This window comes from Schistocerca americana, chromosome 3 (assembly GCF_021461395.2).
Source record: "Schistocerca americana isolate TAMUIC-IGC-003095 chromosome 3, iqSchAmer2.1, whole genome shotgun sequence".
NCBI lineage: Eukaryota > Metazoa > Arthropoda > Insecta > Orthoptera > Acrididae > Schistocerca > Schistocerca americana.
In genome coordinates, this window is record NC_060121.1 from 380,095,062 (window position 1) to 380,107,505 (window position 12,444).

The window sequence follows — 12,444 nt, forward strand, 5'->3', positions numbered from 1 at the left end:
TTGGAGCATAATTTTATTTTTGTTTTCCTTTTCCCTCCTGATTCACAGGGTATGGTGAAATAGTTTTAATTGCAAATGATTCTGAATGTGCTTGTTGCTATTCAGTACCCATTACATGTTCTACTTTTTGAGGTGTGTGTATGTGGCAGGTCAGATTTTATTTCAGTTTGGAAAAAAACTTTTTGGAAGGTGAGGGGTGAGGGTGGACCGGGGGGGGGGGGGGGGGGGGGGCGGGCACCTGCTGGGTGCACCCTTATTCACAGGGTGTGTGCCCTGCTCAGTGCAGGGCTCCCTTCAGGCATGTAACCTGTTTTATTGTACTGTACACTATCTACATCTATGCTCTGCAAACCACCATGAGGTACATAGCAGAGGGTACACCCCATTGTACCATTTATTAGAGTTTCTTCCTGTTCTGTTCATATAGGGAACATGGGAAGAATGTTTGAATGCCTCTGTGCGTGCAGTAATTATTCTAATCTTATCCTCATGATCCCTATGTGAGCGATACACGGGGGCTTGTAGTATATTCCAAGAGTAATCGTTTAAAGCTGATTCTTACAACTTTGTTTGCGGACTTTCGCAGGATAATTTATATCCATCTTCAAGAGTCTTCCAGTTCAGATCCTTCAGTATCTCTGACACACTCTCCCATGTATTAAGCAAACCTGTGACCATTCGTGCTGCGCTCTGTATGCGTTCAAAATCCCCTCTTAGTCCTTTCTGGTATGGGTCCCACTCACTTAAGTAATTAAGTAATATTCTAGATCTGGTTGCATGAGTGATTTGTAAGCTGTCTCATTTGCAGATTGATTGCACTTCCCCAGTATTGTCCCAATAAACTGAGTCTACCACCTGCTTTATTCATGACTGAACCTATGTGATCATTCCATTTCATATCCCTACAAAGTGTTACCCCAAGTATTTGACTAGTTGGCCAATTCCAACAGTGACTCATTGACATTAAGTTATAGGATACTACATTTTTCATTTTGTGAAATGCAAAATTTTACAATTCTGAACATTTAAAGCAAGTTGTCAACTTCTGGACCACTTTGAAATCTTATAAAGATCTGACTGAATGTTTATGCAGCATCTTTCAGATAGTACTTCCTGATTTTACTATTAATATTGTCTGCACGATCATTAATATGCAACATGAACAACAGGATCGCAACACACTTCCCTGGGGCACACCCAAAATTACTTCTACATCTGACGATGGCTGTCCAAGATAACCTGCTGCATCCTCCCCACCACAAAGTTCTCAATCCAGGCACAAGTTTCATTTGATGCACCATATGATCGAACATTTGACAGTAAGCTTACCTGTGCTACTGAGTCAAATGTTTTTCAGAAATCAAGAAATACAGCATCTGACTGACTGCCTTGATCCAAAGCTTTCAGTATGTCGTGAGAAAAGTGCAAGTTGTGTTTCACATCATCGATGTGTTTGAAATCCATGCTGATTGGCATAGAGGAGATATTTCTGTTCAAGGTACTTCATTGTGTTTGAACTCTGAATAAGTTCTAAGATTCTGCAACGAATTGATGTCAAGGATATTTGTTGGTAGTTTTGTGGATCACTTCTACCTCTAACCTTTTTGCTGACAGGTGTGACCTATGCTTTTTTCCAAGAACTGGGCACGGTTTTTGTTGGAGGGATCTGTAATAGATTATAGTTAGAAGAGGGGATGACTCAGCTGCAAATTCAGTATAGAATCTAACAGGGATTCCATTGAGACCTGGAGCTTTGTACAATTTTAACAATTTCAGCTGTTTCTCAACACCGCTAACAACAATACTTATTTCATTCGTCTTTTCTGTGGTAGAAGGATTAAACTGGGGCAATTCACCTGGTTTTCCTTTGTAAAGGAACATTTGAAAACGGAGTTAAGTATTTCAGCTTTTTCAGTTCCTGTCTCATTTGCTAGGGCCTGGACGTTAATTTTGGTGTCACTAACAGCCTTTACATTTGACCAGAAATGCTATGGTAGTCATTGAAGCGTGACACATTGCTCTCTTGACAGCCAAATGTGGTTCATTCAGCATCTGTCTCTATAGCCCTATTCTTCATTTTACACCTATTATGCAGTAATCTCTGTTTCTTTAGAAGTTTCTCTACAGTGAGTGTATACCATGAAGATTCCCTCCCATTATGAACTGTTCTGCTGGGTACATAACTATTCATATTCAGTGCATGGTCAATTATTCTTTTTAAGGTTCGCAGGAGAGCTTCTGTAAAGTTTGGAAGGTAGGAGACGAGGTACTGGCAGAAGTAAAGCTGTGAGTACCGGGCGTGAGTTGTGCTTCGGTAGCTCAGTTGGTAGAGCACTTGCCCGCAAAAGGCAAAGGTCCCGAGTTCGAGTCTCGGTCGGGCACACAGTTTTAATCTACCAGGAAGTTTCATATCAGCGCACACTCCGCTGCAGAGTGAAAATCTCATTCTAAAAAACTCTTGTGTGCGCCCCATACAGCCAGCTACCTGAGTAACAGCCTCTGATGTGTAGTGCACACATATTACCCATTTAGGATGGACCACAAGTCCAGGAAGTTGCAGCTTAGCTTATCACAGAAACTTCGAAGTCTCTGGTTCAGTCCTTCCCCTTGACTCAGAAGCAAAGGGCCACAGTTCTGTGGACAGTGCTGCAAATTTTGAGCTTCGTTGAAAATCCATGCGCATCGCTGGTTTTCTCAACCTTCTCTGCCAGTCCCTGAATAACCCAAGAATGATCTCGGAGCCGATGACAGGGATCATTTGTTCCAATGTGCGCCACAATCTGCAGTTGGTTGCATCCTGTTCCCTCAATGGCTGCTGGAATGACCTCTTCAACATGTACAATTTGACCCCAGGCATATACCCTGAGAGCTCCTGGTGTACTTTCCTGTCCCTTGTTGCCATTTCCCTAATGGATATAATCATTCGCTGTATGTTTAAACTGCCAACGGTTAATTGACCCCCTACCCTTTCGCGTTTCCCCAAAACAAGTGAAGCGAGTCCCATTGGCTAAGTTTCAGTGAAAGACAGCACCGCAAACTTGTTGGTGAGGGGGATTGGTACAACACCCTGAGTCCTCCCGGGTCCCCATCTACCCTGCGCAGGACGACTAGATCTACCATTGACACGCCACTCGCAGTCAAGTGGATAAGTAATTACAGATTCTGTACATTCTGCAGAGGAGACAGGACCCATAGGAGAGAATAGTACTTGAGGTCCATTTAATACAGGTATCACAGGTACGCGAATCTTGAGAGGTCTTCAAATAAATCGATTCATAGCACCTGCCAATCATTTGACAGTAGTCGGGGAGATTTCCAGCTGCTTATGAACATCGACAAACTCATAGCATTCACAGTGGGATTGCAGTTCAGCTGGTGCAATGTATTACATTGCAGAGAAGAAATAACTTTAATTTAAGACCGCTGATGAACTTTTAATGTCTTGAGCCAAAAAGTTGCTGCTTCCCTATAAGAACCGAAGCAAATCCACAACACGAGATTTCTATTAAGGCAACACTAAATCCTGTAGTATCTATTACTAGATTCGTAAAAAGTTTTGATTTGAATCATTGTTGCTAACAAACTCGAAAACATAGTTAATTTACGATAAATGCAGAGAATATATAGGGCTACACCTCTTTAAGGAAAAATTAGATGCAACACAATACGATAGTAAGAAAATCTGCTACAGTAACTAAAACATAAATGCCTGCTTGTAGATCCTCCAAAGGACAATGCTAGCTTCCGAAAATTCTCAGAAACGCATGTTTATTTGTGTTGATCTCCAATGAAGTTCAGGGGTGATGTGTTCTTTGGCAAAACTGTTAACCACAAACACTGATTAGCTAGGAAAAAAATTACACATCCAGAACACTCGTACCGGTAACTTATGGAAATAGTTTTTTTAAGCACCTGAAAATTCTCAAAATAATCCTTTCTCAAGTAATTGTACTATGAAATTGGAGAACGACTGTTTTGAACTACGATAGGCCTACTGTTCTCAAAGATTTTAAGAGTATAATTAAGTTTAAGCCTACAATTGACGATAATGGCAGGAGTTTATCACGGCACTCGTGAATGTTTGAAATATAACTTTATATCAAAATACAAATGGGTATTGATACAATCAATGAAAGATTACACAGCAACAACACAAAGAGTAAAATATGCAAATCTAAAAGTTTAAATTTGCACACGAACTGGTACAAGTGGTCTCACACAAAGGAAAATGCGTAAGTCGGCTTTTATATATAAATAAACTTGAGCACTGCATAGATTTTTCAGAACTGCTAAAATATGCAGCACCAACGACGCCTGTCTTCTGCCTGTTGCAGCTAACAATGAACTATGTACGTGGTGATGTATTTGCAAAGTGGTCACTTGAAAGGAGAAGCCGGCAGTAAAAAATCAACTAAGCCACTAATCTGTATATGATTCAAAAAACATATTATTGTAATAAGCATCCTGTGAGGCTATATGAAGAAACTTGTTATTTTATCTCATGCAGCTATGTCTTCAGTAAAATATGAATGATGCCCCCAACTAGTACTCATCCACTATACATCCTAATATTTGATGCCAGTGCAAGGCACAAAATACAGATTCACCACTTCTTCTTTCTGAAACATTTCTGCTTATGTAGATAATTCACAAAGCCTCTGCCACCCTTCTCTATTATACCATCAATTAATTGTGGTTCTATCTTGTTTGTGTTTTTATGTAAATTATCTTTTCATAGTCTTCATGCGACACTACAGTAATACTATTTGTCTGTAGTATTGATGGAGCACCTTGTTACCCCTCTTAAAAATAGTGTAATAACTGCCTTTGTCATATCTTCAGAGGTCTACACTATCTTCATTATTCTATTCAGCCAATGGATTCTAGTAGGTCCTGCAGGCTTGGCCGTTTCCACTGTGATGCTATCTTCTTTAGGAGATTTTTCATTTATAATACAGCTTTCTCTACCACCAACCTCTGCAGAGGTTCTCTTTCTATTTTTCATGGCCGTTTATACATTTTTTTCTATGTACATCAACGGTCCATGCTGAATTAAGGCGGGTTGGGGGGGGGGGGGGGGGGGCAGGATGGGCAACATTTCATCCATTTCCGTGGGAGGACGGCCTTTGTAGTAAAATCACGTAGGCTACAGTCCAGTCACCTGACTGTCTACACATTAGCCATTTTCAGTGGGTACACGAGCTGGAACAGCCCAGTTTAGAACTTGTTATTATCTATTATCACTGTCTAAATTCTATATCAAACTCCAGCTGTCTAATAGAGCCAGTTAAAGATCTTCATTCTTAATATCTTGCCCAACTGAAAAATGGCACCAATGAAAAGTGTCCAGAATGCAAAAGAAAATAATTTCCGATACAGCAGGCATATGAGCCTATTAATGCGATCTAGATTACTGGAGAAGAAGAAGATCAAGTGTTTCAAAGCTAGTGCAAAAAAAGAGAATTCAGTTGTAGCATTTCCAAAATATTTCTCGATCTGAATATTTACAGGCCAATCAGAAAACTGGTTTTGCATTATTTCACTTAGGCAGTTGACACCTGACAGAATGCAGTATCAAAATACTCTACAATGCATTTTCAATAGCAGCATCAATGCAGGCTGTTCATGGCACAGAGTGTCAAAGTCAAGGTTTCTTCCTGGGAAAATACTGATGCTGACACTGATGGGACAGAACTGTCGTTGTCTGTCAACATAAAAATATTGACTTATTTTCGCTCCACATACAGATGTTATAGTAATTCATTTCATGCTTTTGAATCTTATTGGTCATTATTTACTTTGGTGTTTGTGACATTGCAGATGTTCCATGACAACTTTGATATTTTTTACATTGCCTGTTCTTCCACTAGAGGTCAGACATTTGAAAGTGAAACATTATTTAGATTTTACCATTACTCGGCAGGACTTGCACCTACACTTTGCGTAAATAAGAAGAAATAGATGTAATTTTCATTGAACAACCTTTTTGTAAGTGAAATACTCAGCTGTACTGGAGGAGAAAAGTATAATTGTTTCTGACATTATTTGCTATGCTGGAAGGCAATCATACCTGATAAGGTTAACAGGCTATGTAGTCCCTTATAAATATTTTTATGTATATTTTTCTGCTAGCAAATAAATGTCGATGTTTGGAAATGTAGTTACACTTTTCTGCAGTTTACCTTGCAGAATTGAAGAAAAACATTCGGTATGAATTTTGGTTTCGCTATTAACAAACTTTATCACCATTAGTTCCTTAATTCTGATACTATATTCTGGTTTTTGCACCATGGACAGTATCTCATAACCTCACTTTCACCATTTGTCACTGGGTTAAGTAAACTGATATGTTGATGTTCCAACTAGTGTGAAAAATCCCTTTGACAGTGATGTCACCTGACATTGTTCCATTGATATCTGTACTCATACATTCCATTGTCGTGCAAAAGAATAACTTGAGTTGCAACAGGAATGAATAAAGAAGGTACTGTATAAGCCTAACCTTTAAACATGTGCAGTTTATGAAAGCAGTATTTGCAGATAATGCAGATGCTTCTTGAATAAAGTTGACATTGTTTGCTCAGATATACTACTACTGATAAATGTTACATAAGAACAAAACAAGTGCTTCTTACTTGTAAACTGGTATTGAAATGCGCAAGAACATCTGTATCTCAATATAACGAAATACATTTTTAAATACTTCAGATATGCTTACTAACATTTGTGTTCTCCCTTACTGTCATAGAAGCACATACTGAAAATGTGACAGTATATTATTTTCAACAGGTTATTAAATATTGTATTTTCGGCAAATACAGTAATGTACAACATGCACAAAATCTTTCTACGAGGTTTAACTTCTGATATCATTTGCAAGAACAAAATTGAGACACACTGTATAAAACTCGGTTATGATGGAAATGATTATTCTGGTTATGTAAGCATCTTCTAATGAAGGATTTTGGTCTCATGTTGATCTGACAATTCTTTGCTTCAGCCACTGTTATAATTCATAACATGTTTGTAATCTCAATGGGGTAAATAATGCTTGGCAGCAGTGAGTCTAGTGGCTTACGACTTTGACCTATTTATGGTTTTATCTGGGCCACCAATTCCAAAAATGCTTTCAGTTTTGCCTCATCAGCTCTAGTTTTTTAGATATAGCTTATTCATATTATACACCAGTCTAACCATACTGGTCTGCATCACTCGCATAACATTAAATACAGATAGCATTTGGATCATTCAAGAACTTCCTTTTTGCTAAGAAATTGTATCAATATACCCATCGTTATTTATTTCTACATAAGCTGCATCTGGTTCATTAGTTTTCTTACAGTAGGTCACTGAATCCTCATTTCTGTTTTCTCCTCTGATGCACTGACATTGGGCATTCACACTGGATGCTCCAACAAAAGTCCATTTTTGCATTACTTTCTGTATGATCCTGTGAGAAGGATGCTAATTTTCGCATGATTTCACAATGCAGATGTTTCCATATTGCTTTAATTTCACATTAATGAAATTCTAAAATTAATAATTAGATGTCCAATTATCGTGGTTCTGAATTATTTAAATGAATGATAGATGTACACTTTACATTCAGTATTATTTTATTATAGTCCTGATTATGTTTACACAACACTTACATTACAGTATCATTGGCCATCCTACCTAATCTTATCTTCTGCACATGCTACAAGGGAGCTCCTTTTCATTAGTCATTTCTGGCCACTGAAATGAATTATACGTTAAAAAAATTCTGTGTCAGTGGATGAACAGGGAACCCAAATAGACATTAAGAGAGCATTTGTAAAGTACAGATGCATTAATTTCAGAGATTTCAGTGACTGAATCACAACTTTTTTCAGTTTGATTTAGCAGAATGTCTTTAAAAGCAAAATACCCAGAAATAATACCAGACTATTTTAACTCTTTAAAGATAGGTAATTTTTGTCGTTTTTCACTTGCTGTCGAAATGGTGGTATAGTTTGACTAAATTACATTAGGTGGACAAAATAAATCATTCAAAAGTCTAAATAACATGCTAGCATCACTTTGGGACATGTGCTTTTCAATTTTGTTTACAACTAAAATACAAACATTCAGCAAGAGGAGAGCTACTTCATGTTCTGATGAACCTCTAAATCTCTCAATAATCGTACCAACTAGTTTAGCAACATGGCCAGAAGCAATTACAATCATCCTCTCCTTCAGTTCTATTATTTTTGAAACCAGCAGATGGGAATAGAGACAGACTCTTCTAATTCCAAACAACGTCTGCAATAATCCTACAGCTTTCAAAATCAAATTTTGCTTGGAATTTGCCACATGGCAAAACTGGGCAACCATTTCACCATGGGGACAGATTTTAGTGTCAATTGTTTGAAAAACGAGTGGAGGATATCTGAATTTGTATGCATGTAACAGGGGGCTTTAAACCAACCTCCCCATTTATTCTAGACAGTTTCGAGTTACAATGAAATTGAAATATCTGGGAAGTTTTCCATAGGTATGAATGGAACAAGTGTTTGATTTTGTCTGAAATACAAAAACAATTCTTTGTTTTCAACACAATGGCATTAAGCTCTTTGGCACATTCAAATTCTTTCGCAAGATATCATCAAATAAGGTGAATTTATGATCCCTGAAAATGATTTGAATAAAATGTTCTCCCATAATTCCCTCTCGTAGTTCACAACATTTTAACATATACAAGACAGAATCAAGTTATTACGTACTTTTACATTCTAATGGTTAATTTCAAAAGCCTGCAAAGCATGCAAGATTGCTTGAGAATAGACATTCTAACAAAAGCATTTCCTGTTCAGCGCTGGATCTTGAGTTTTGATGAAGCCTATGAACACACAGCAGCCTGTAGAGTTGTTAGTTTAGTGACAAATTAGAGCAAAGTGTGATTTCCCTTCTAAAGAATGTGTTACGCTTGTTTGTACACTTAGGTGACAAAAGTCATGGGACACCTCTTAACATAATGTTGGACCTCTTTTTGCCAGGTGTCATGCAGAAACTCAACAAGTCGTTGGTAACTCCTTGCAGAAATATTGAACCATGCTGCCTCTGTAGCCATCCGTAATTGCAAATGTGTTGCTGGTGCAGGATTTTGTACCTGAACTGACCTCTCCATTATGTCCCATATATGTTGGGTGGGATTTATGTCAACCTATCTGGCTGGCCAGGCAACGGCCTTGCCACGGTGGATACACTGGTTCCCGTTAGATCACCGAAGTTAAGCACTGTCGGGCGTGGCTGGCACTTGGATGGGTGACCATCCGGGCCGCCATGTGCTGTTGCCGTTTTTTGGGGTGCACTCAGCCTCGTGATGGCAATTGAGGAGCTACTCGATCGAACAGTAGCGGCTCCAGTCAAAGAAAACCATCATAACGACTGGGAGAGCGATGTGCTGACCACACGCCCCTCCTATCTGCATCCTCAGCCGAGGATGACACGGCGGTCGGATGGTCCCGATGGGCCACTCGTGTCCTGAAGATGGAGTGCATCTCCTGGCTGGCCAAATCATTAGCTCGAATTTTCCAAAATGTTATGACATGGCACATGGTCATCCCTTAAAATTCAGTTACTGCTTGGGAACATGAAGTCCATGAATAGATGCAAATGGTCTCCAAATAGCCAAACATAACAATTTCCAGTCAACGATCGGTCCATTTGGACTGAAGGATCCAGCCCATTCCATATAAACACAGCTTCCATAGTGCCTTGTTTACAGCTTGGGTCCATGGCATTGTGGGATCTGCATCACATCCAAACCCTACCATCAGCTCTGACCAATTAAAATTGGTCTCACTTGACCAGGATACAGTTTTCCAGTCATCTAGGTTCCAACTGATAAGGTCACGAGGCACTGCAAGCGATGTCGTGCTGTTAGCTAAGGCACTCGCGTCGGTCCTTTCCTGCCATACCCCATTAACGCCAGTTATTTCAAGCAGTATTGCTTGTCTGTTACCACTGACAGCTCTGCGAAAACGCTGATGCTCTCGGTCTTTATATAAGTGAAGACTGTTGGCCACTGCATTGTATGTGGTGAGAAATAATGCCTGAAATTTGACATTCTCGGCACATTATTGGCACAGTGGATTTCAGAACATTAAATTCCGTAACACTTTCCGAAATGGAATGCTCCAACTACCAAGTCTGTTAAATCCTGTCATGCAGTCATAATCACGTTGGAAACCTTTTCACATGAATCAGATACTTCCGACATCTGTATATGTGTGTATCACTATCCCGTAACTTTCGTCACTTTAGTGTATTTCATTTGCACAGTGTTGGGTGTATTGTTTCCTTGGTCGATTGGCTGAGGGAAAGTCTGCAGATCCTAACCAACAGAACAAAGGAAAATCGTTATCAGAAGGTGTACAAATCTTAGTTTACTATCAGTGAGGTTTTTTTTGATAGTACATACCTGGTACATACGTTTGAAGCCATTTCTGGACTGCAGGGTCCTCTACCTTCTCCAGCGAGATGTTTGCTTTGAGTAGCATTATAGTTGTTTTTCACATTTAGCTTTCTTTACTTAACTAACGAGGGTTCTATTGTTGCCTATTGTTTTACTGTTGAAATGTTTAATTTATATTCTAAATGTTCTGTATTTTTAAAAACAATGTTTCGATTTAGTATATTTCTCTTCCATTCGATACAAACATTACAAAATTTATGCATCAAAGTATTACTGACCAAATCGTATAAACTTTCACACGAAAACTGTTTCTCTCTGCTGTGCATCATAAGAATTTTCGGACGACCCACCTTCGCTCCTATTCACAAACTATAACTTGGCATTTGGCGAGCAGCTGTTGCGGCGAGTGAGGAGAGAGAGACTGTGCTGCAGGGGAAGTGGGATGTGGAGAGAAACGAACTCCGCCTCCGTACCGTAAGTATCAGCGCAGGCAACAGAAATTTATGTTAGAACTTCCACCAGCTGCTGACAGTCGGATTCATTTTCTCAAATGAAGTAGGAGGCAACTGTGCTATGCGCCAGCGACCGCAAATCACAATGAAAATAGCGAAAAAAAAACACAAATAGTGACATTGCAGCTGCGGTACGCTACCCAGTCGGCACAGAGTATCTATAAATCAATATGGCACGATGTTTCCCGGCTGTTGCCGACTGCTACCGATTAGAACAATGGAGTCCACATGCCTAGTTGTAGATCCAACATAGTAGTGACTATGGTCACTTTATTTATTTTACCTGAACCACGACGCCGAACTACATCAATCCTTTGTTTAGTTAGTGATGCAGCCAGTAGATGTCATTAGCGATTTCCAAAAACATTAGCACTATAGCTTGAGGAGACAAGCTGAGGTGGGATTCCCAGCCACCCTGAAAACAACATTCCAGACGTTTCGTTTCGCAAGAAGCCTGGTGTCAATGTCTGCAATATTTGTGTCGAATCATTAGAAAATGCTTGGCCATCTCTAAACTCTTTAATTCATTGGCGTTGTGCCATGAAGAGATTTCACAGAATATTAGAGGTAACAGGTATTTTTGTTTGGTTGAGGAGTATTTGTTCTGTCTCTCCTTTCCCTTCATGCATAACTTGGAACAAAATTACAAGCTCGTTATTCTCTGCAAATTTCGCTGTAATATCGCGTTTATCACGAAATAAGTAAATTTCGCTTTAAAATAACCTTAACACTTTAATTCGTGGAAATAAAATCATAATTTTCGTATTCGTAAAGACACTGCAAAATCTCTTCAAAATATCTTCTGTCACGTTTATCGTTAATGCGAAAAAATCATGCCTCTAGCCATCGTCCATGATATCGTTCTGCCACTGAACTTATTTTCCGATGAAAATGCTCACCCTTTTCCCCCTTCATATCACCAAGACAACCAGGAATCGGTCCAGATGACTGTGCACATTGTATAATATTATGCTCATGCTAAAACGAAGTGAATTAAAAAGTAGTGAGCATGATCTCCAATAGTTCTTCTAGTTATTAATAGTTATAGTTTCCAAGGAAATTCTGCCATGTAGAATGACGATCACATGGCGATCTCAGTGTGTTTCATTGAGTCCTGGAAATTTCTGGTCATTTATGAGCTGGCAGATTTGTGATCCATCAAATATACCTGCTTTTATTTTCTTCATACTGGAATATACAGCCAGCACATATTCCATTTCTGTTCAAAGCCTTGATTAACTGCTTCATTAATCAAAATCTTATATAGAATTGTTGCAATACAATCTTGTTGCTATCAACCAAACGTTCTGTGATGATCCGTGTTTTCTTCAAGAATCATATTTCCTCTAAGAGGACACTATCCTCTCACTCAGTGTTGGTCTTTAGCTCTAGAGCCCCACAGACATATAAAAGAATGAGTATTTGGTGTAGCCCCCCTTATCCTAGAAGAAAATTCATCATCTTGAGATCTACACAGGTAAACTATTGTTGATT

General features: G+C 39.0%; 1 non-coding gene and 1 pseudogene across 1 annotated transcript; both read left to right on the top strand.

Annotated features, from left to right (window-relative positions):
- Nucleotides 1-2,307: 2,307 nt before the first annotated feature.
- On the top strand, nt 2,308-2,382 carry Trnal-caa. Its single transcript has one exon. It is a non-coding gene; the product is annotated as a tRNA-Leu (tRNA).
- A 6,817-nt stretch (nt 2,383-9,199) lies between these two features.
- LOC124607811 lies at nt 9,200-9,317 on the top strand (annotated as a pseudogene).
- The last annotated feature ends 3,127 nt before the right edge of the window (nt 9,318-12,444 follow it).